Here is a 21,478-nt window from a genome sequence, read left to right on the forward strand (position 1 = left end):
CATAGGAACTGTTTAAAAAAAGGGGTCGTGGTGGTGAGATAAAACAAAAACAATAATTAAAAAAAAAAAAAAACACCTGATGCAGTGGTAGCCATAATACAATCAGGGATTATTTGTGACCTAAACAAGAAACAAAGGCAAGAGCATAAATTTTCAAAGAGCTGCACAACATATTAAATGTGTACCTTAAAGTTAATGGGATTTGTGTCTCTACTTCGGTCTGAATGCACAAAATGTCCTATCTGTACAGATTTCTGCAAGGACATTTTTCAAATCTTCAACAAGGGAAGAAGAGGAGTACTGATTATGTGGCCTGGGGTGAAATGAGCCATTCATCAACAAATACAGCAGCAGGCAAAGCGAGAAAGGTAGCCAGAACAGGACATAACTAACAGGTAAAAAGATAGAAAGGCAGAAAAGGTGCCGGTAAGTACTAGAGTTAATCTGAGACAATACAAGTGATAAATAGGTGGAGGCACAGACTGTAAAAATGGAAAATTTCATTCAACAGTGACACACTAACACACATTTCCAGGATGGCTCGGGGATCAGATGAGGCTCAATGAACAGCTGCATGAGTATATTACCGACAACACACACAGAATTCACAGACATGATAAATTAATATTATGCCCCAATATCAACAGGGATGTACAGCCAACCAATTCCCAAAATTGGACTATATCTTCCAGGAGAAGAAACAGAGATGCTGTGGAAACTCTGATTTATATTTTCGCAGATGTTGTTTTAGCTTAAGATATGATCCATTCTTAATTCTCAACAAGAATAAAATTACTTTCTAAACTTGTCAGAAATTAGGCTGAGGCAACAACCAGACATTTACATTCCTGGTTAGACATGGACTCGCTTGGCATGAGAGTGGCAGTGAAGCATGGAGAAGATTCTCTTTCCTAGAGCTAAAGCCCAGCTGAAGACAGACACATCACACTTGTTCACGCTCATTTCAAAGATGACGAAAAATTTGCTTTGATTAAGCAAGTTAAAAAAAATACACACAAAAAAACCCCTAACCCTTTGGATAAAAGTAAAATTGTAATGAAAAACATAGAGTCAAGTCCAACTCTCCCAGTTTTCCATGACTCACAAGCAAACCTCAACACATAAACTACCGAAGCTCCCACCTCTGAGGCACTCCTGTAACTCTTGTACAATGTTCAGCAGCTCAGCAGAACAGTTTATGGATGGAAATGAGAAATGTCCCATCCAACAGAAAGGACTGGGAGCTGAGGACAGACAGCCACCCCTTGGCACTGAAGGGATGAGAGACAGGGTCTTTGAATCACACCGAGCTGGTGAAATTAGCATCCAGAGACCCCCGTCACCCAGACTTGGATTCAGCACTGATTTCAGGAAGGTTTCTGTAGCTTTCTGAGTGGCTAAGGCACATCTATGATTTTCTATGTAACATAAAGTTGCAGACAAACCCTTTTAACTGGCATGGCTGGAGGCTGGCAGTGGGTGGTCAGGCTACATGCTTAGAAAAGGGGAAAGGGGAAAACTAAGGCAACGACAAACAGCCCAGAGCAAACCACACCCACATACTAACAGTGAGAAAAGCTGAACTCCAGGGATGAATCATTTTCAGCCTACCTTTAAGGAGTTGCAGCACAGCTGGAAGAAAAGTAGCTTTCTGAATGAGAGAGAAATAGCAAAGTGGGTGCCACTCGGGCAAAATGAAGCTAGGGAGCTATAAACTAATACATCTGACCTTTGTTGACAAGGTAAGGTCAGAGTTTAATAAAAGATGAGATCACAAACCTTCTGGGGAAATGGCCTGATAAAGTTAGCTTCAAATGATTTAGGAAAGCAAATGTCCTCACAAACATAATGAGATTTTTTTTCTTTTGATTGAGCCAATCATATGAACACGTAGAAATAGAGCCATGAGCCTAATGCACTGTTTCAAAAGGTATGTGAACTTCCCGTAAAGGTAATAACACTTGGAATACAAGACGGATGCCATCTTTGATTGGACTTGGTGGAACGAAAGAAAGCTGTTTCCAGCTACTAAATGTACCAGACAGTTCAAAGGAAAATTAAATGCATGTTCAGTAAGAAAGCACTAAAGGACCACATCAGAGAGCAAAATTCTCCTGTTACTGAGAAAGTCTGACATTTGTCCCCATACCCAAATAGAGCCACTCCCTGCCAGACACCAGCCCATCCAGGCACCAGCTGGAGCAGTTGCCCGCTTTCAGACAGCTAAGGCTGAACTCGGGCAGCTAACATAAAAGCTCCCCCCAAAATCCTCTAAACCCTGAGCCTCTAAACCTCAACATTGGCAGACAGACTGGCAGACTAAATTGGGTGGACCCACAAATGGCATAAGTGAAAGGACCCCACTCAAACATACTTGGTCAGGATAAGACTCAGATGTGAATTTACGCAGTTCTGAGACAGGAGCGCGAATATCTGTTAAACACAAAAGGCTCCCCTTGTTGATGGGAGGCAGCTCCTTCAAACTGTTCCAGTAGTGCAAAACAGTCTTCAGATGAGCTCCTAGTCTGCTGGGAGAATCCCCTAAGGGTGGAGAACCCCTCACATGTCATGGTATAGATCAGCAATCTGCTAGTCCTTGGTGGGCTGTTGGTACAGGAGAGTATGGCAAGAGTCAGCACTTAGTATTCGAACACTCCAACATCTAGAAATACAGTAGAGTATTTTTTAATCATCTCTGATTTTTATACTACAGTGAGGTTTGGCCTGTATTTAGACAAGTATAAAGTGGCTTATAACCATTTTTTTCCATCTATACTGATGTATATATATATGTATATATGATGTATATATACATATCTATGCTCTGGAGAAAGAATAGACATTAAAGTAGTACAGTGCAGTACAGTGAGACAGGCAGGGCGCACCTATTGGAGGAATTTGGGAACATTTTGAGGCTCAGAAAGGGTCCTGCATGAATTCTGAAAATCTGGACGTCTGTATATCCTAACAGCACTGAGGTCTCAGCCACTGGGATTTTCACAAGGCAGCTGCAAAATCGTCTCTGGCTGCCCTCCACCTACTAAGACACAGAGGACCGTGTCTGGCAGGACAGAAGATGCAATGTGGCTTCACAAAAATGTGCTGTAATCATGAGAAATCACAAGGTAACAATAGCAGGGAAGCAGGGAGAGACATTCAGAACAACAGTAAGTTCTAGGACCATATGAAGCAAGACATTCATCAGCATAAGGAATGGGCTTCGGAGTTAGTACATACAGAACCCAAAGTGGTCAGATTATAGCAGGAAGAGTCATTTCAGCTGCTGTAATGAACCGAGTAAGAGCTCTCAGGTTAAGTTCATAGAGAATGGGTGAACAACTTTTGATACCAACCATTACATACATCTCTCTACATACATCAAGTTTCTCTTCTCACACGTTCTCATTTTAGAGATGCAAGCCAATAAAAATTGTGGCAAACTCTTTCATAATCTATTTTTTCATTTTAAACACACCCGGACGGTCAGAAAATTTAAAATTAAAGATGAATATAAAATCAGCCATTCTTACTTTCAATTTTACCTGCCAAATCTGTGTCTAAAGCTGGTGTGTCCACCAATATCTGTTTAATCTTTGGCACTAAAAATGCTTCTACAGTTTTAATTACTAACGTTTGCAAAAATCAGTGACAGGGAACCAGACACTTTAATTTACCCATGAATACAAGTAATGGGTAACAACATGAAGCAATTTATTCCAAGCTTAATCCTAGTAGAAACATTTATATGTAAAAGAACAAAACCCATAAATATTAAATTACTGATATTTACCAAAGAGGCAATACAATTTAAAAATGGTTAAAAAATAGACTGAGAAAGATCTTGACTACCATGAGGAATTCAAAACATTTTTTCAAAGACACACAAATTAAATTATAATTTGCAATAAAAAAAAAATTGCTGAACAACTGCATTAGTAAAAAAATGAGATAAATCATCTTGTCAGCCATGTTTTAAAACTAAAGCATGAAGATGGCCTCAGCTTCAGAAAAGGAGCACTAGAAAATTGCTGCCCATGTGGTATGGTTTGCCCTAGCAAAGACGTGGCTCTCAGCTGTGGCACAACTTCCCCAGGAACTGTGAAGGCTGAACTTCCACGAGACAGGTGCCATGGGACAGGAAAGCCCCATGCCTTTCAGTGCCACCCTGTGAAATAACATTTTTTGAGAATGGAAGCAATGGTAATTTGCCACATGGAGCAGCAGTTAAATCAAATGCAGCTGATGCTCCCCAGTCATACTTTCTTTAAAAACCATTAACATTGACCAACAAGAGTAGGTTTGCATTCTTCGCTCTGATAATTTCACACTTCCATACCTGTTCTTCTCTTCCCTTACCATTGTTAATTACATCCTTGAGCACTTCCTTGCCAGGATAACGTTTTTGTCTTATTGCTCATCTTCTCTCAGCCGTGGAATGTTGCACCAAATTCCTAGCACTTGGCTTGTGCTATTATGGCCTGTCTCGGGGCCTCTCTGCATTGTCAACAGTTTCCTGCTGCCTCTTGGCCTGAGCAGCTTTCCTTGCAAGTAATGGGAGGAAAAAACAGAGCAATGTGGTGAAGAGAAACAGTACCATTTGCAACAGAAGCAGCACAAGATGAACCGATTCCTTTTGTTCTGGGGGAAATTTCTCCTACTACAGAAGCAAACCAATTTCTGCTTAAATGAGCCTTGGCAAATTCATAACGTGAGATATGTTCTAGAAACATAGACCACCTAAAAGGGAAGTGTTTAAGTCACCAGGGCACATTGATTTCTTGTTAGAGCCTCAGTACCGTAGATTTAATGGAACTTTAGTAACCCACATTTCCTCAAAAAATGATAGTAAAAAACAATTCTTTTATGAAGAAATTGGAGCTGGTCAGCCTCTGCAACACATGATATGGCTGAAGTACTTAATGCTTTTTGGTTGGTTTTTGCCAAGAGAATGTAATGCAAGCATTTCTAATGCACTCTATTTCTAAGAGACCACCTATTTAAATGAAAATACAAAATAAAATAAAGCAGAAAAGTAATTTACTATGCCATTTTAAAATGGTTCTCATCCTTGCTTTTGCCACAACAGTTGAGATGGGTTTTTCAATTGTCTAGGGGGGCTTTTTTTTTTTTTAAAAAAAAAATGGAGTGTGGTGTGCGTGTCAGGTTTTGAGGGGTTTGTTTGTACAAGCAAGCTTTGCCTTACACACTGATCTGGATAGTTCTTGTGCCAGAAAGGTATGGCACAAGATAGCACTAACTATTAAGCACATGGTACTATGGCAGTCTAATCACGTTGTAGGAGGCAGACAAGAAATGTCATAACAATCCTTGGAGTCAGTTTATCAAAGTACCATTTCATCTGCCTTACATTAAACATCAGCTACTGAACAGAAGTTCATGCTAATTTCAACTTAATTGGAATCTCAATGCAAATGCCTGCTCCTCTACTTTGCTACAGGCCTTCTAGCTGCAAAATGAAAGCTGCTGGTAAGTATGTTTGGTTAAACAAATACACCACAGGAGAAGAACAAATACAAATGGGTCCCACTCTGCCCATACCTCTACATGGGTTACTCCCAGCTGAAGATAACAAGACCTATAATTACCTGGCAGATGATGAAATTTGGCTCAATATCCCTTACTCCAGGTTTTCACATGCAACTGGATAGACAGTTTCTGGGTAACTAGAGTCAGAATTAAAGCAGACTGGAACATCTTCATCTGACACAGTCACACTCATTTTCGTTGTTTTTTTCCTGATTGAGAGTGGAGCTGGTGCAGTATGTCAAGGTCAGTTCACACACCTGGAATTCAAAGGAAAGTACTATAAATACTGTGGTGGTAATCAACAATGATTCATAATTCATTCAAGTAAACATGAGTTTAGAAATAAAAATCTACTTAATAACTCAATCTAATTACAAAATGAATTAAGTGGATATGCTATGTTTAGAATTTCCCTAGGTTTGATTAATATTTTTAGATGCCATGTGAACTCTCACCCATTAAAGCTGAAAATATCAGACACAACATGAGAATAACAGGTTGGAAGTGGCTGAAAAATGATAGTCAAATATTAATTTAGTACCATCTCTAGTGTCACGGAATAGCATAAAATTCAATTTTCCCTCTATGTAAATATGCCTATAGGAAGAGAGAGTAAAACTGCATCACCAAACAACACGATCTGGATATATTGCACAAGTCAGAGCAGGCAATGAAATCAGACCTACATTGATTACAAACACCAACACCAGTAATGGACAGGAACTGTCCTATAGGGATTCATCTCGGAAAACTTCATATCAATCTGAAAGCTTGTTTAAGGCAAAGGAGCTGAGAATAACTTGCGAAGACTGGGAGCTTTCCAGCAGACACTGAACTGCACATCAGCAATAGAGCTGACCTCCTGCCACCACCACAACTCACTCAAGCCTCCTGGAAGAGAACTTGAACAAGCCCAAGGAATTTCCAGGTGCACCTTCATAAGCCTCTGTGATCAGGCCTTTGGGCCACTGGTGGCAGTGATTTGTGGTTTTAATGCCTGAGAGTTACTGCGAATTGCTGCGTTTGTGCCTTTGTGAAAAGTGCTCTGTTATGATCAACTCCGAATCAGTGAAAATCCTGGAGTTGCACTGGGTGCTGTCTGAAAGAGGGGGGAATACAAAGATAATGCACTGTAAATTGGACTTCATTTCATTAACTCTGATCCAGTAGTTAATACCTTACAATATGGTCATACACACTAGCCACCGCTTCCTCATATACTTGCCAAAGAAACTAAGTATTAATAACAGGCTAGTTCACTGTTGCCTCTAGTTTAAACCATTGCTGAGAGGCAGAAGGAAGCTTTTTTTTTTTCTTTTCATGAATTATAAAGTCTGCAAATTATTAGAGTGCAAATTAACAAGTTTCTACTGTGTTTAGTTTATGTACATTTAAATTCCACTTTATTGGCTCTTAATTAAATACATATCAGGAACGTCAGTTTGAAGCACTACGACACTCTCCTAATGCCTTCATTATTTTCTCTTCACAGTCCTTTTCTGATTTCCCATTTCAAATTGTTGCCTTTGTAACCATTTTAAAACTAGTTTTTACTATTCCTACTTAATATTAGTAAACGACCTTTCATATTGCAAGCACTCTAAGATATCAATTTATCCTAACAGAGCCTCTTTTTTTTCTAAGAATAGTTTTTAAGTATGTGAGACCTGAGGTGAAAGGCATATAGGAGCTTGCTACAACCCATAAAAGTAACTTAAATCAGAAGCAGAAAAGAGCTCAGATGGGAAAGGAATTGATGGATTTTTGTTGTTGTTGTTTTGGAGAAGGAAATGAGTTTTTCAGCTATAAAAATAATTTTCAAATCAGTCATAACCTATGGATTTAATTTGGTTCAAATTCAACAGATATCCTTGGCTAAAGGAAACAATGAAGGAAAGGGCACAAAAACACCATAATCATTATTTATAAAGCATGGGTATTCTTTCAGGCCAGATTTACAAATCAGTTGGTCTGTCTCGTATAGAAGAAGGCCTTCTTTGCCCCAGGCACTCCAAGAGCATCTCCAAGCAGGGCTATACTGCATGCTAGGACAGTGCTTGGCATGACAATACTGAACTTATTCACTGGCCCAGAGACAGTGAGGTGTGTAGAAACTCCTAAAACCATTTAAACAGCATGGTTTTGTCTGCTCTAAAAGGGGGCGATAACCTCCAGACATGGGACAGGGACAAGCAGCTGGAAGCAGGAACCTTTTCAACCAGTACAGCTGCAGCCAAAGGAGGATGCTCAAGGATGTTCACCTACAGTTTAGGTATGATGGCAGAGATTAGCAGCTGGGGGAGCACCCTCAGAGATGCATACTCTGTTTGCAGCCCTTGTCCCAGCGAATGTATATTTTATTTTCTGAAATAGCAACTGCTAAGTTTGACAAGTCTATACATCATAGTTATTTTCTATATTATTTATTTTTCATTTCACAGAATTATTTTTGAAGCTGGAGACGATAACTTATTTCAAGAATTAAAGCATTCTTCTATTCCTAAATTATCTATAAACAGACTTTTTTTAATAAACTCATGGATTATTCATGTATAAAAATACCACAAATATATTACTGCCTACAGTCTGTTTACTACTTGCTGCTCTTAGAGCTTCAGCTATTTATATCATATACAGTCATAAATCACATGGCATTGTTTCTCAATCCAGGGCTGGATGAATGAAAGTGTTATAAAGGAGGAGCAAAATGAGAGACTTTACAATGAAGATGAAGCATTTTCAGAACACACCTTTCAGAGAAAGTATACACTTACAGTCTCATATATGAAAATATAACTCAAGAGAAAGACTAAGGTAGATCAAGAAATCCTCAATCATTCAGATAGAATAATATTTAAATTTTTGAAGTGTTCATTCTGTTTTAACTAGTTTGCTTCTTCCTAGCAGGAAATACATATGTTGAAGCAAGCATAGTAAAACCCAGGTCCCTAGAGCTCAAATTGAAACCTTTTACGAACAAGAAAAATAAAATGGAGACAGAAATGGGAAAACTGCAGTCTGGTCTTGGTTTGCAGAAGCTTCTGTTCAATTCATTTACTGAACAGTGAATCTTCTGCACTGCAGCATTAATGAGAACAGATACAAAAAGCTTTCAAACTTAAACAAAGAAATGGCTGCTACTTTAGGGTATTTTCAGGCATTTTCCACAGATTAACGTAGGAGGCAGATGCTAGAATACCAGCACACAATACTTTAATTTAGTTCAGCATCTCTGCAGGCAGTGGCTTCTCTATTACGGCTAGTTCCCAGAACACAACAGAATGTTATTGCAGGGCACTTTTAGATTAAAATCCCCAAATAAGCTGTTAGACTTTACACACATCAATCTTTTGCAAGTACAATAAGGCAGATTTAATTGGTTTTACTTTCATTTTATAACAAATGTTATTATCTATTATATAAGAAAGCTATTTTAAAAAGAACCATGAAAAGGATTAGAAAGCAATTCTATAAACGATAAAATAGGGGCAGGGAGTTATTATGGACGAATGTGAGCAAGTACATTGCCAAGGTTGTTTACTCAATGCCGAATAATCATCTTTGGAAGTCGAAATAATAAACTTAGTTTCGCATTAAGGTTAGCAAGAAATTGAGGAGTTATTGAAGAGGTAGAAGAAATTGGAAAAAAAAAACATAAAATGAATCCACATAACAAATATTAACATGTTGATGATGATGAATATTTTATCTAAGCTAGTGAGGATGAATAGCACCTGGCCAATAATTTGGCCTGAACCGCAAAGCTCCAAAAGGAAACCACCTTGATGGAAACCAAGGTTTCCATCAACACGTGGCAGTAGCCTGAACCCCAGTCAAGCCCCCCCCCCCCGCCCCCCCCCCCCAAAAAAAAAGTACAAGTTGGTTTTCTGTTGGTTTCCTGTGAAGATCAGCTTCAGATATTGTGAATTTCTACAGCTAAAAAAGATCCTTGACAAGGTGGGTGAGTGAACACACAGCACATATTCTTTTTTTATTTACAGCTGTGTAATTACTCAAGAGCATTTTAAACAGATTTATCCTATTTTCTGCTAGTGCCCAGTGCTAATATTTTATCGATACCCACACATCTACATACACACCTACTTCAGTTCAAATCCATGAGCACTTCAGCTAAGGAAGAAGCTGGAAGGTGAAGCTAAGGTCACCTCTAAGTGACCTGTCTTCCTTCCAAGGAGAAGCAAGCAGCATACAGGTGATGCAGAAGTGCAGTCCAGCATGTTGCATTTTTGTCAGAAGTGTTTTACTGTATTGATGGGCTTTATTGTCTATTACAACTTCACAGAACATTTAAGTGGAAAAATTTGAATAAAAAAAAATCTTTTAAAATCAAAATCATATACGAAGAATATGCATTTCAACATCGTACTACCAAAAGGTTCTGAAGCTCTCCAGCAGGGCTGCTAGTCAGGTCCAGAAAGAGCACACAAATGACAGGACCTGAAAATTTGAGCTTTTCTTCAGTAAAAACATTTCCATAAAATTCTGTTTCACCTCATTGTAGGCTTCAAGCCCAATGTGGAACAAATTAACATAGCTCTGTAACTTATTGGACAGATGACCTTCCAATGACCTTCTGGAGTATTATAGTTTCAAGACTGAATTTTTCTGCACTCACCAATCCATAAAAATAAAAGTCAGAATGCTTCATTTACTGGTGTGCATTTTTTATCTGAAATTCCGACAATATTTTTATATTTTTCACCTTTATGAGGGCTAACATAACTCTTGCTCTCTGACTTCTGTGTCTCTGCTATGTTCCTCTCCCCAGCCAAACGGTTGCCTCCTCCTCCTCCTCCTCCCCTTGCAGAGCTTACAAAGATATCTGTGCACACTCTTCCTCCCTCTTTGGCAGTTCTTCTGGCTCCAATTTCCATAGCAGGAAACTCACCTCGCTAATAAATCAAAGAGCTCTGGAAGAGGTGACTCACCACCTTCCTGTAAGTGGTCAAAATAAAAATGGACTACGGTCATTGCTGTGGTCCCCACTGCTCTCTTCTTTAAGCTCTGGTTTCCCCCCCACACCCCATACCACAGGGTTTCTCATCTCCCTGAGTTATTTTCAGCTTTTAGTGCAACATACTCCATCTTTTCTGGTTGCCTTTGTCATTTAATTTGTTCCTGCTCTCCCCCTACATGCTACACTCACTGGTCTTCTGTGTCATTAGAGTCTCTGCCTTCATGGCTGACTGACTAGTCGTCACAATATCTCGGAGTATAACCTGGCATGTCCCTTTTTATTCAGATGAACAGATTTGGATGTTGTATGCAATAGAAAACAAAAACTCCCAACATACAGCAGATTTTCTTCCAGCCTTATGGCAGGAATGCATATGCTTCGGATGCAAACCTATCACCCACAAAGTGCATTTTGATCACGTGCAAGCTATGAACCATAGAGTCAGTCCTATTACACTTGTACATATATATGCATGCCTGTTATGATCAAATTGCTTTGCTCTCTGGTCAGGTTATAGGCATAGGGTTGTAGCATCTGGCCCTCAAGGGCTTCCAGAAAAGGTTATATTTCTGTAGGCAGGAGGGCAGGCACCACTGCTTACAGAAACAACAAAACAGCTTTGCAAGTGAAGCTATGTTTATGAAAAAATAGTTTCCAGATTTAAAATAGAAAGCAATTCTTTCTTTTACACAACCAACTAGCAGATTTAACAAACCATCATGCTTCTGTATTGACAATGCAGACTCCTGAGCTGCTTCACTGACTACTTAATGGTTCCACATTCTCTGGGTAAAGCTCAGCTACTACAATACCATCTGCTAGTACAGAGATACCAAGCAAATTCCCCTGGAAATGAGCAGAGCTGCCTCCACCAAGCTCTGCACCGGTGGATTCCCATGTAGAGTGCTGTCTAAGTTTGTACCGAGCTGTATACAGGATCATTAATGAACTTTTACATGGTCAAGCTCAGAAAAGGAAACCTATTAGTTTATTTCCAGAATCTAGAGTCTGTATTAAAGCACAACCAAGCAAAACTCCAGCGTATAAAAGAGAAGTTTATGATAACACAGCAGAGATTTTCTGCTTGCTTGTTTTTACTGAACTGAGATCAGTATTTTGAAGTCGAAAGATTGCTTTTCAGTGAACAAAAGCCAAGCTGGGCAGAAGAGATGTTCTTAATAATAGAAGTTACGGGCCAAATCCTTAATTCTTCTTGGCTCTAGTCTCCAGGAAAGTGAAACATATCCAGTCAGCCAAGGCTTCAGCCCCACCTTACTCAATTTAGCCAGGACATTGCTACCCCTTAGCTGTCTTGGTTTCCAAACAGAAAGCATGACTGCGTTGCGCATAGCAGTCCCATGGGACAAACTCGTTTCCAGAGACCTTTGCGGAGGACAACACGCAGCTTCAGCAGCCTGGAACGGCACTAGCTCCTGTGGCACCAACTTGTGGCCCCAAAGGGACAACGACCAGCAACACGAAGGTGCCAACTGCCCACACAACCTGGGATTGATCTCCAGGCCTCCATCCTGACAGTGCTGCTCCACTTGGGTTCTCTTTGCTTTGGGGAATTAGCCAGTCCTCTTACCACTTATTTGATTTGGAGTTTTAGCATTCGTCTGCATCTTTCCAGATTTGCAGGGTCTATATTATTTATCTTTTCCATTTGATTAACCAGCTGAAAAATCAATAGCAGTGCATTTTATCATAATTTCAGAGGAGCCCTCCGTTGTGTTGTGTTGCTATTTTAGGAACTAGAGCAAAGTTTGTGAATCTATACAAGCAGCTTGGCAACCTGCTTTTTCTTCTTTTGTCCTCTCTATTGTGTGGGACAGCACAGGAATCTTGCTGTGGCTCCGCATGGTAAAAATTGACATAAAACAGCTTTGGTCATTTTTTTTTATTCCCCCTCCCCCCTGCGTTAAGAAAGTTAATACCATGGAAAAAACTGGTCAGGAGGATCAGATGTTTATGCAGGACGTCATGCTGCTTCGGTGTGCCAGCTCTCCAAGAGTCTACAAGGAAGCCAGCCAGACGGGCTCTGAAGCCTGCGCCCTGACCCCAGCGACCTCTTAATATTTCAAAGTTTATCTAGCCCCATCCCAGCAGTACTTGCATTGAAACCAATCCCCCTGCTCCTGGATATTTGGCAGAAGGGGACTTCCTTCATATGGAAAAGTGTTTAATACCAATTTAATGGTCTGTCTAGCCACTGTAAACCCCCAGCCCCCTCCCTGAGTCTCCCACTGGCAAGAAACAGTGAAATAATATGCTTGAAATAGCCTTGATTCTTCTCAGTGTGGTAGTTGTTTTTCTAATAAGCATTTTTTTTTTCAGAAAGCTGTAAAAAAACCTAGCAGCTACAGAGCTGAATGTAATCTAATAAGTTCTGCCCTCCACCCCCCACCCCCCCCTTTTTTTTTTTGTATCATCTCTTCATATATACATTTGCACTGCCAGGAATGGGCACCAGCAGAACCAACAAGGCTTCCATTTGAAGTTGACAGGCTTGCTAGCACCAGAAAAACAAATCACATTTATGCAAATTCACTTTTATACCAAAATAAGTCTAAGTAACATGTTTATGTTACTGTAAAAAGGCAGGGCATCTTGGCACAATGGCCATAAAAATCTTAGGGACAAAGAGGCTCAAAGAAGTTAAATTGACAGCTGCTATGGCTTCCCTAAAGCAATCAGTTTGTTGTTGTTTATTTAAACAATGAGAAAGGTGTAAGGCCAGTCCTTTCAGATGAGAAAAGGTCTGACACTTTGCAGCAGGATGGCTCTGTTAGGGAACACAGTGCACTCTCATGCCTGCCCCAGCTCTGGAGCAAAACGGTAGGACAGAACCAAGCAACAGATGCAATTCTAGCAAGTTAGCTTGGCATGATGCACGTCTTTGTATTCATGAGAAGAGTTCCAACATCCTTTTAGTCATTACATTAGGACAACTTACACTTAGGCACTTTGTGGTTGCAGTAATCAAAAACTGAAAATTGTTACAATAGTGATTTGATTTTTCTGCCTCTAAAAAGTGAATAAAAAATATCCACCCCCCAATTCTATACTCTTTTAAAAGGTAAAAAGCCTGTAAATATCAGCTTCCTCCTGCAGCTTAAGGAGAAAAATCAGACAAGCCCATCTGAGAACACATGAAGGAACATTACAGTCTGCACACCCTCCCATTAGGGTTTAAACCACTTAATTTTCCAGGAAGAAGGAGGCACATTTAGATAGGAACATGGAACGAAAAACAGTTTAATTGCAACAAGCTGCACTGTTGTGCTGAAATGCCACAGGGCAACATTTTGCACAGAGCTGTGAAGGATTCGGTGTCTTGCACTCCTGCAAAGGGTAATCTCCTTGATGCCATCACAGCAATACAACATATAGAAAACAAAAGAAAGAATAACAAGAACTTTCATATGGATTCTGTTTATACCATTATTTAAGTCAACATTTTCTTAAGTGAATCACAAAAAAAATAATAATAAAAAAAATCCTCGACTGAAAAGCTGATCTACAGCGACTGCTGTTTTTTCTCTCTTTGGAAATACAAGTATGCTTTAATAACTTCAAAAGCCAGAAAATCTGGTGGTGCCAGTCAAATAACAGCAAGGGAGGCACCAAGCAGGATCTCAGACAAGGCTTACAATTTGCATCCCTGCATGCACTGCCGTTCCACTCACATCCACAGCACTTGGAGAGTCCAGACACAGGTCCACCCACCCACCAGCAGTTACACAGACACGTGCAGGACTTTCAAGGCACCCCTTGTGCACACAAGTGCTTGTAGTGTCCTGAGAGGGCTCCCAGGAGCTGGGACCTCATCTCTGTGCTGCCTCAGCATGGCCAGCCTGTCCCCTGATCCCAGCTGTCTACCCTCCTGCTCACCCACATTCCCTCTTGCCCTTCCACTCCAGGTACAACCTCTTTGAAGTATTAAACCAAGGACTCCTTTTCCCCTCATTTTCTCTCACACACAGACACAGTGCTCGGGTCTGAAGGCTTCATAGGAGGAAGCACAGCCAAGCAGCTGCCAGCCTACGTCCTTCACACACTTCTCGGCCTGCCAAGGACAGGGGAGAGGAATGGAAGGGAGGAGGCAGCCTCCCTGTCAGCTTCTTGCCATTGCACGCACACAACAGATCTCAATCTCAGACTGAAGCCCAGCAGTTAAAATAAAAGTCACACTCTTCATATGGCTGTCAGAGAGGAGAACATTTTCAGAAGTGGAGAAATGAGAGAGATGAGAAAGGGAGGAGGGCATGAAGGAACGCAAAGCTCAGATGGAGCTTTCCTGGGCTTTCTGATGCCCCCAGAGGACATATGCTGCACAGCCTTCCCTGCAAGACCCACTGCTGTATCTCATGATTTTGAGCTCTCAAGAAGTGCCTACAGATCAGGAACTACAGCTTTCAGGAATGAACTCAGACTTACTTTCTTTGGCAACAAACAATATGCTCATCCCTCATTCCCTTTCTACGTACCACATGGTGGCACGGCCCTGGAATTATGGCAGTCCCAACGCACCATATGTGCTGTTATGCACGGCACAGCTCACACACTGTAACCACAAAGTATCCAAAAAAATGAGTGAGGGACCTCTTCTGAAAAATGGCTACAAATGATCAAAGAATATCAAAGCTTCTTTGAAAAAAAAAACAGGTTATGATGCATCATGAGCTAAGTTATCCAAGACCACAAAAACACCCAATTGACTTTAGTTGTGCAACTGTTTTGTTGAAATTTCTCTGAATACATTGCATTGGCTAACTAATAAAACAGTAGGAAGGTGAAGTGTTACGTGAGGGCAGTTCGGAAGTTCACAGAAAAATATGCAATCAGTTATAGTATGTTTACTAATTCTGTAATGTGGCTATCGTACAATGTACCACCTTGACTACTATGGTTGTTTTTTGAAGGTCCTGCAATTTATCTTACAATTAGTTCAGCAGTGCAGCTTTTCCGACTCGCAGCCTTTCACTTTAAGTGCTCTTTTCTTCCCCCCAGAGATCAAAGAGATGTTTTTGTGGTTTGCTGTTCCATCCACACTCCCGCTCCCTCCTCTCTTCCTTCCTTCCTCGGGTTCCCCTTGCTGGAGGCATCACCCAGCAGCCTCAGGCACAAATCTCTCACGTGTGCATGCACACACAGCCACCACCACAGCTCGGATGAGCTCACGGAGCCCGTATCCTGCTCTGGACATGACCTCGCATTTCAGCAGCTCCCTGCCTCTCACTTTTGGGGCACTGAGTTGGTGTCTGGGCGCTTGTTTAATTTTAAGGCCTGATTTGGATTCCAAGTCAAATCGAGTACCTTTCAGTATTTGATGGTAAGAGTCTAGGAGGTAAATGATAATTTAGGGAAAGTGTTCAGATGCTTTTTTTTCCCTGGAATCTGCTGCCACCACGTTCCCACATTGTCCCGGCAAGGGTGAAGCTATTGTGCAACTGGGACAGGACACCAGCTGTGTTTTCCAAACCAAGGGGTTCTGGTGCAGCTTGGGAAGAAGAGGACAGATCTTTTTACAGCGGCATAAAATAAACACTCTACTTGGAGTGGAGTATCTTCCCATTAGGCTAGTTTGGGGCAAAGTTTTACCAAACACTTTAAAAGAAAAGAGTTACAGCTCTTTTCCTGGGATGTTATTAGATAATGGTCAACTGAGAGCTTGGATCAAGACCAGCTACAGCAGATCATGACAGAGACCTCATCTAGAGCTTGTTTTCTTTTTATCTCACCACACAAAACAGGCTTGCACACTGTTAGAAGTTTCCACACAGACAGACTTAGAGGTTTCCTCACAAGCATTTGTTCTCCATGCATTAACATACAGACATTTTCAGTTCTATTCTGCCTATGAGGCTAGCCAGTCACAACTTGACAAAGCCTAAGCAAAACCTGCATTGAGACTTGTGTTCCTATTCACACAGGTAGAACGAAAGGCATGATTAAATACTACTCTTGAACCGTTCCACAAATAATCCTTTCCAACAGTGTATTGCAGTACTGAGAATTCAAATTCCCAGCTAGTCTGGGTGGACTCTCAGGTGCTTGGGATGTTAGAAAATTCTCCAGAGCATGACAAGAACCTTCTTCTCCATTCTTGATATTCACAGCTACACATTTCAAATCCACTGCCATAAATAAGTCTATTATATGACACTTGAATTTGTTGTCAAAGTAAACAGCCATGTCAAGACCTTCCCACATCAAAATATTTAAGCAAAAATAATTTTCAGGAAGAAAACAAAAGGAACAGAGTTAAATGGAGTGAACACAGTCAAAATATACTTTTCTAGATATCAGATTTTTTTTTCCTTTTTTTTTTTTTTTTATAAAAATACCAGAAAACTACAGTGTGTATTAAGACAAGGACAAACGACTCAAAGTATTATGAATAAATCAGCAGTTGATTGCATGTAAACATCACCTCTCAGTCCGCATACAGAATACTTGACATGAAGAGACTTGTTGAGAATGCACTGTCACTTCCATAGGAAGTTCCCCCAATTCCTGCTTCAGGATTTTTCATTATACAGCACATGTGGATGGCATTGTCCTGCTTTTCAGCTTGCTTGAAACTGTTTACAGTGTATGATTGCTTCACTGTTAATAAAGCACACAATACGAGAGCGCTGCCAAAACAGTATTTTTGGTGGGGCAGAAAATGCCTTGATTATAAACACATGAGATCAAGAAATTAAAAAAAAAAAAATACTGTCAAGGGACAGATCTCTTTTCCCAAAGGAACATCTGTTACTAACATTTCTCATGAAAATAAACACATGAAACTGTAAGTCCAAAACAGAACCTGTCTTCAAACACTGCTCAATAAAAGTCTGTGATCCCTGGAAAAGGATTCTCTTTAAAATTTCCAGCAACCCATAGGCTTGAAGAGAATCATTTCCTCTGCATACAGTTCAGCTCTTCAGAACTGCAGCCATTTGGCAGCAAGTTTGCAAAGCCACAAAAGGATGGGATTTAGCCATGTCAGCATCTTCCCCGGCTGCAGAATGCAGCTCAGCCCCTCACCCTGCCAAAAAATCAGTTGTAAAAGCCAGCATGACAGCCTAGAGGAAGGTAATCCTCGCCAGCTGTTTCTGACTGCAGCCAACCCCATCACTAGCACAGCGAGCACCAACATGCATCAGCAGAGAAGCTACCTGAGAAGCGGTATAGATGAAGTCTGATTCCAGGATCAATAAAGCACCACCGGGTTGCTGACAATGCCTAGCTCACTTCAGCTAGCTGATTCAATAGGGTTTGTAGCAACGTGCTGGCCACACAACATGGCACCAGGCTATTAAGGACTTCAATACCGAGAATGGGAAATTCTCATCAATCCATCACCTTTGGAGAGCGAAGAAAAAGCCTCAATATTCTCACACAGAACCGACAGTCTAAACAGATTTCAAACCTAGACTGATAATGAGATTTTATTATTAGGTAGGCAAGAAGGGATTTTTCCCTTCTCTTCAGCGTGTCCCAACTACTATCCACCTCACAGATCCCTTCACACTACGTGGCATGTGCAGCCTGGCAGAGAAATGCTGACTGAGGCGCAAACCCCATCCATCAATAATTCACACCATGTTTAGTTAAACTCGGGGGGTGGGAGCAAACGACCTGCCTTGTCTTTTCAGTGCTTTTGCTGGTAATAACTTTAAGGATGTCAGATCTGTTCTTACTTGTTCGTCTTGACTTCTTCCTTTACACATACTGAAACAACAAAAGAGCTCTGTAACATATGTGTAGAAATGATGAAGGCTTACAGCTGTCATCTAAATATTTTTACTGAAACTGTAATCAACTGTTTCTAAGAGCTTGGCTTTACTACAAAGTTAGTCACAGAATAAGAATATTAAATTTCCTCTGTTATCAATCAGCAGTTCTGTTCTAACTCTGCAAAGTGTACCTTTGAGGCATCCTCTCTTCTTACTGCTGTTTTGCTCAAGGGAAAAAATGAAGGATTTTTCCTATGTTATACCCCATTACACAACACAGCTTAAGCTACATGCTTATGCCATACTAAATGCCCCATTCTGCTAATCTACACAGATAACTAAGCTTAATTACATTAATAATTGTTGTGGTTTAGTATGGTGCCAGAATTTACCTCTTCGCTTGTTAGGCCGACAATTTAATTAGTAGCAGTGAATACAATCTCAAACGAGCGATATTATCTAAACTATTATTTGAGGAGTTTTGCTGTTGTTTCTGTACCACCTAAACAAACTCACCGCTTTCCCAGCACTGGTGAGAACTGGAGCTGTATGCCCAGACATCTACGGCACGAGGAATAGATCTCTCGACCCACTCACATTGTGCTGACAGCCAGCTGCAGCAATACAGCAAAGTAAGCTCCAACATTGAAGACTTCTGGGACAAGTTTACTTTTATCTTATTTGCACTGAATCTCCATCAGCACTTTCACCTCAGACAGGTTCCACCCAGGACCTTCTGTTTTACCAACGCTCACTCTTGCCTCGTGTTTTGTTTGCCGTACAGGACAGACAAACCTCCGCCAGGTTCTTTCCTCTCTAACCAACAAAAACAAATTTTTAATTCATTTGAATTCAGACTAACTCCTGTTTATCTCAGAAACAAAGATGACAATGCATGTGTGTTTTCCTCTAGCAACCAATGTTACCTTAAACCTGAGCAAGCCCTGATTTTAGCCAAGTGGCAATCACTATTAACTCCCTTACATTTAAACTATATTATTCATATTACATAAACGTGGAATAGAGCCAAAAATACTACAAAGTTCTTTAATCTCATCAGTCACAGTGTCATTTTTTTTTCATCCTCTGTGTGTGTTGTTTTTGTTTTTCCCCTAATGTAACTTACAGGCCTATGAAGAGCCTATAAATCTTCTAGGTTAAAAGATATCTGTTCAAAATGTTTACCAAACTTCCTTATGGTACTACATCATGCATACAAATGTTTTCAGTTTTACAGAGTGAATAATCTGTCAAATCAATAAAGCATTCCACCATGAAGCTTAATTAACTCTCACAGCCTCACTTACAGCAACATCCATGCATCAGAAGCTGAGTTACTAAACTAAAAAAGCAACCTTTAGTGTTCTCACCAAAATATGTCAGAATGGTGAGTTACAGTAAGGTACAGAAATAGTATTCTGGAAGAACCAAAACAGATTAGGAAATGTTTGCTATGTTCAGGTATATTCAAACAGAAAATGTATTGGAAAACAAGCGTTACGAAAACCACCAGGAAGCTCTTCACTAACATAAATGCCTGAGCCAGACCGTTAATGTCTCTCCTGTATGCACGCTTGTTTGATTCCTGCAGTGATACCTCAGTTTGTTTCTCAAAGGGAACGAAGCTTAATAGGAAATAAAATGAAGAAAGAAAAATGTTCCTTGCCAGCAGAACAGTTGTGATGCCTAACTATGCCGGCATCACATTAGCCAATATTAATCCAAGTGGCTCTTCGGTTCTTCATTGGCATTACTGTATGTCTGACAATAGAAAAATAAAAGAAAACAGAGCCTGAAGCACATACATGGCAAGAAGTCATCTTGCTCAAGCCAAAAGGAGGCATGCTCACCAAATGAGCATCTTGCTCTGCCTCAGCTGCAAGCGGTATGTCATTTCTGGGAGCATTTTAAAGATGCCTCGCAACTTGCACAATGATCTCTTGGGAACACAGCTCCTGCACTTTTTGCATCATGTCCCACCACAACCTGTGCAACAAAGCTGTCTCGGTTGCTAAATACAGTAATGGCCATAATATGGAAGATCTGGAAGGCTGCAGGCCTGGCCGAGGGTTGACATATTTAACATTTCAAGATAGTGACCTGCAGTTTTATGCTATCTGATGGCCACTTCCTAATTACTAAATACACCCATCATGCCTCACCAGCTGTGATTACAGGATTTCTCAAGAAGAATTTCTTAAGGTCAAGAACAAGATTTCTTGAGTAATTACTGCCAAAAGTCGTCACCCCGTTTTCACATTTAAATTGAACAATGTGTTATTTCTCATTGGAGAACTTTTAGTACTAATGATGAATGCGTGAGGTTCCAGATAAATCCCATTTTCAGAAACAGATCTCAATTCCCTTTGAAATCACAAACTTTTAACATATCCCAAAAGCTGGACAACTAAATACTAATAGATGCTTCTAAAAATCTTGTTTCATTGTCATAATCACACTCATTTATAATCACATCCAGTTGATTCCACATAGTGTAAAAGCAAAATGTCCATTAGTAAAATACAAGTCTCAAATCAAAGCAGCTCAGAAGAACTCTTCTTAGGAAAGTACAAAAACACAGGCTGTACAATTCTCCCAAGGTTAAGGATTTCACTACATATGCAAAGGCTTACCTGCAAGTTAGTGAAGTCAGTTGAAAATCTTATACAGACTATGCAGAATTTGGCAACTTTGAGTAAATAAAAATGGGTGAAATTTGACAAGGCTGAATAATTTACGTGTTAGAATCTGGAGAATTATTTGAGTTGTAACCTGCTCCAAAAACTGAAGGAATGTAAATCCACTCCAGTACCAACCCCAGGAAGTTTCAAAACATCTCTGAAAAATAACATGGCCGAGTTCAGCATAAGCCAACGTGGTCCAGATTTTTTTTTTTTTTTGAACATTAATAGAGTAAATCACTGCCTTAAGCATACCACTGAAGACAGGGCAAACTGTAACCCATGAATCAGTAAATCTCACTTTAATGCCTCTTCCATGGGCTTTGCCCAATGCCTACAAAGTTTTTGAAAAAGAAGGTGTCACTGTCCAATATCTCACAGGCTTATCTTGAGATGTGCTCTGAGCAGATCAGCCTTATTACACAACTAACGCACAGATATGGGTAGTAAATCAGTCCTTTACTAATAAAAGCTCAGCTCAACCAAAATGGATTAAAATTGAAAGGAAGTAAAAAATTTAAAGCCAGATGTACACCCACATT

At 40.3% G+C, this 21,478-nt stretch overlaps 1 protein-coding gene across 1 annotated transcript in view; it reads right to left on the minus strand.

Annotated features, from left to right (window-relative positions):
- The window catches only part of TMC3 (transmembrane channel like 3), a 283,226-nt gene that overhangs the window by 109,121 nt on the left and 152,627 nt on the right, over positions 1–21,478 (minus strand). Inside the window, exons 3-4 of the mRNA XM_083849933.1 lie at positions 5,607–5,804; positions 4,357–4,541 (exon numbers count right to left, since the gene is read on the minus strand). The gene's annotated coding sequence lies outside the window, so the exon portion shown is untranslated. The remainder of the gene's footprint in view (positions 1–4,356; positions 4,542–5,606; positions 5,805–21,478) is intronic.

Source organism: Anser anser (genome assembly GCF_964211835.1).
Source record: "Anser anser genome assembly, chromosome: 10".
Taxonomy (NCBI): domain Eukaryota; kingdom Metazoa; phylum Chordata; class Aves; order Anseriformes; family Anatidae; genus Anser; species Anser anser.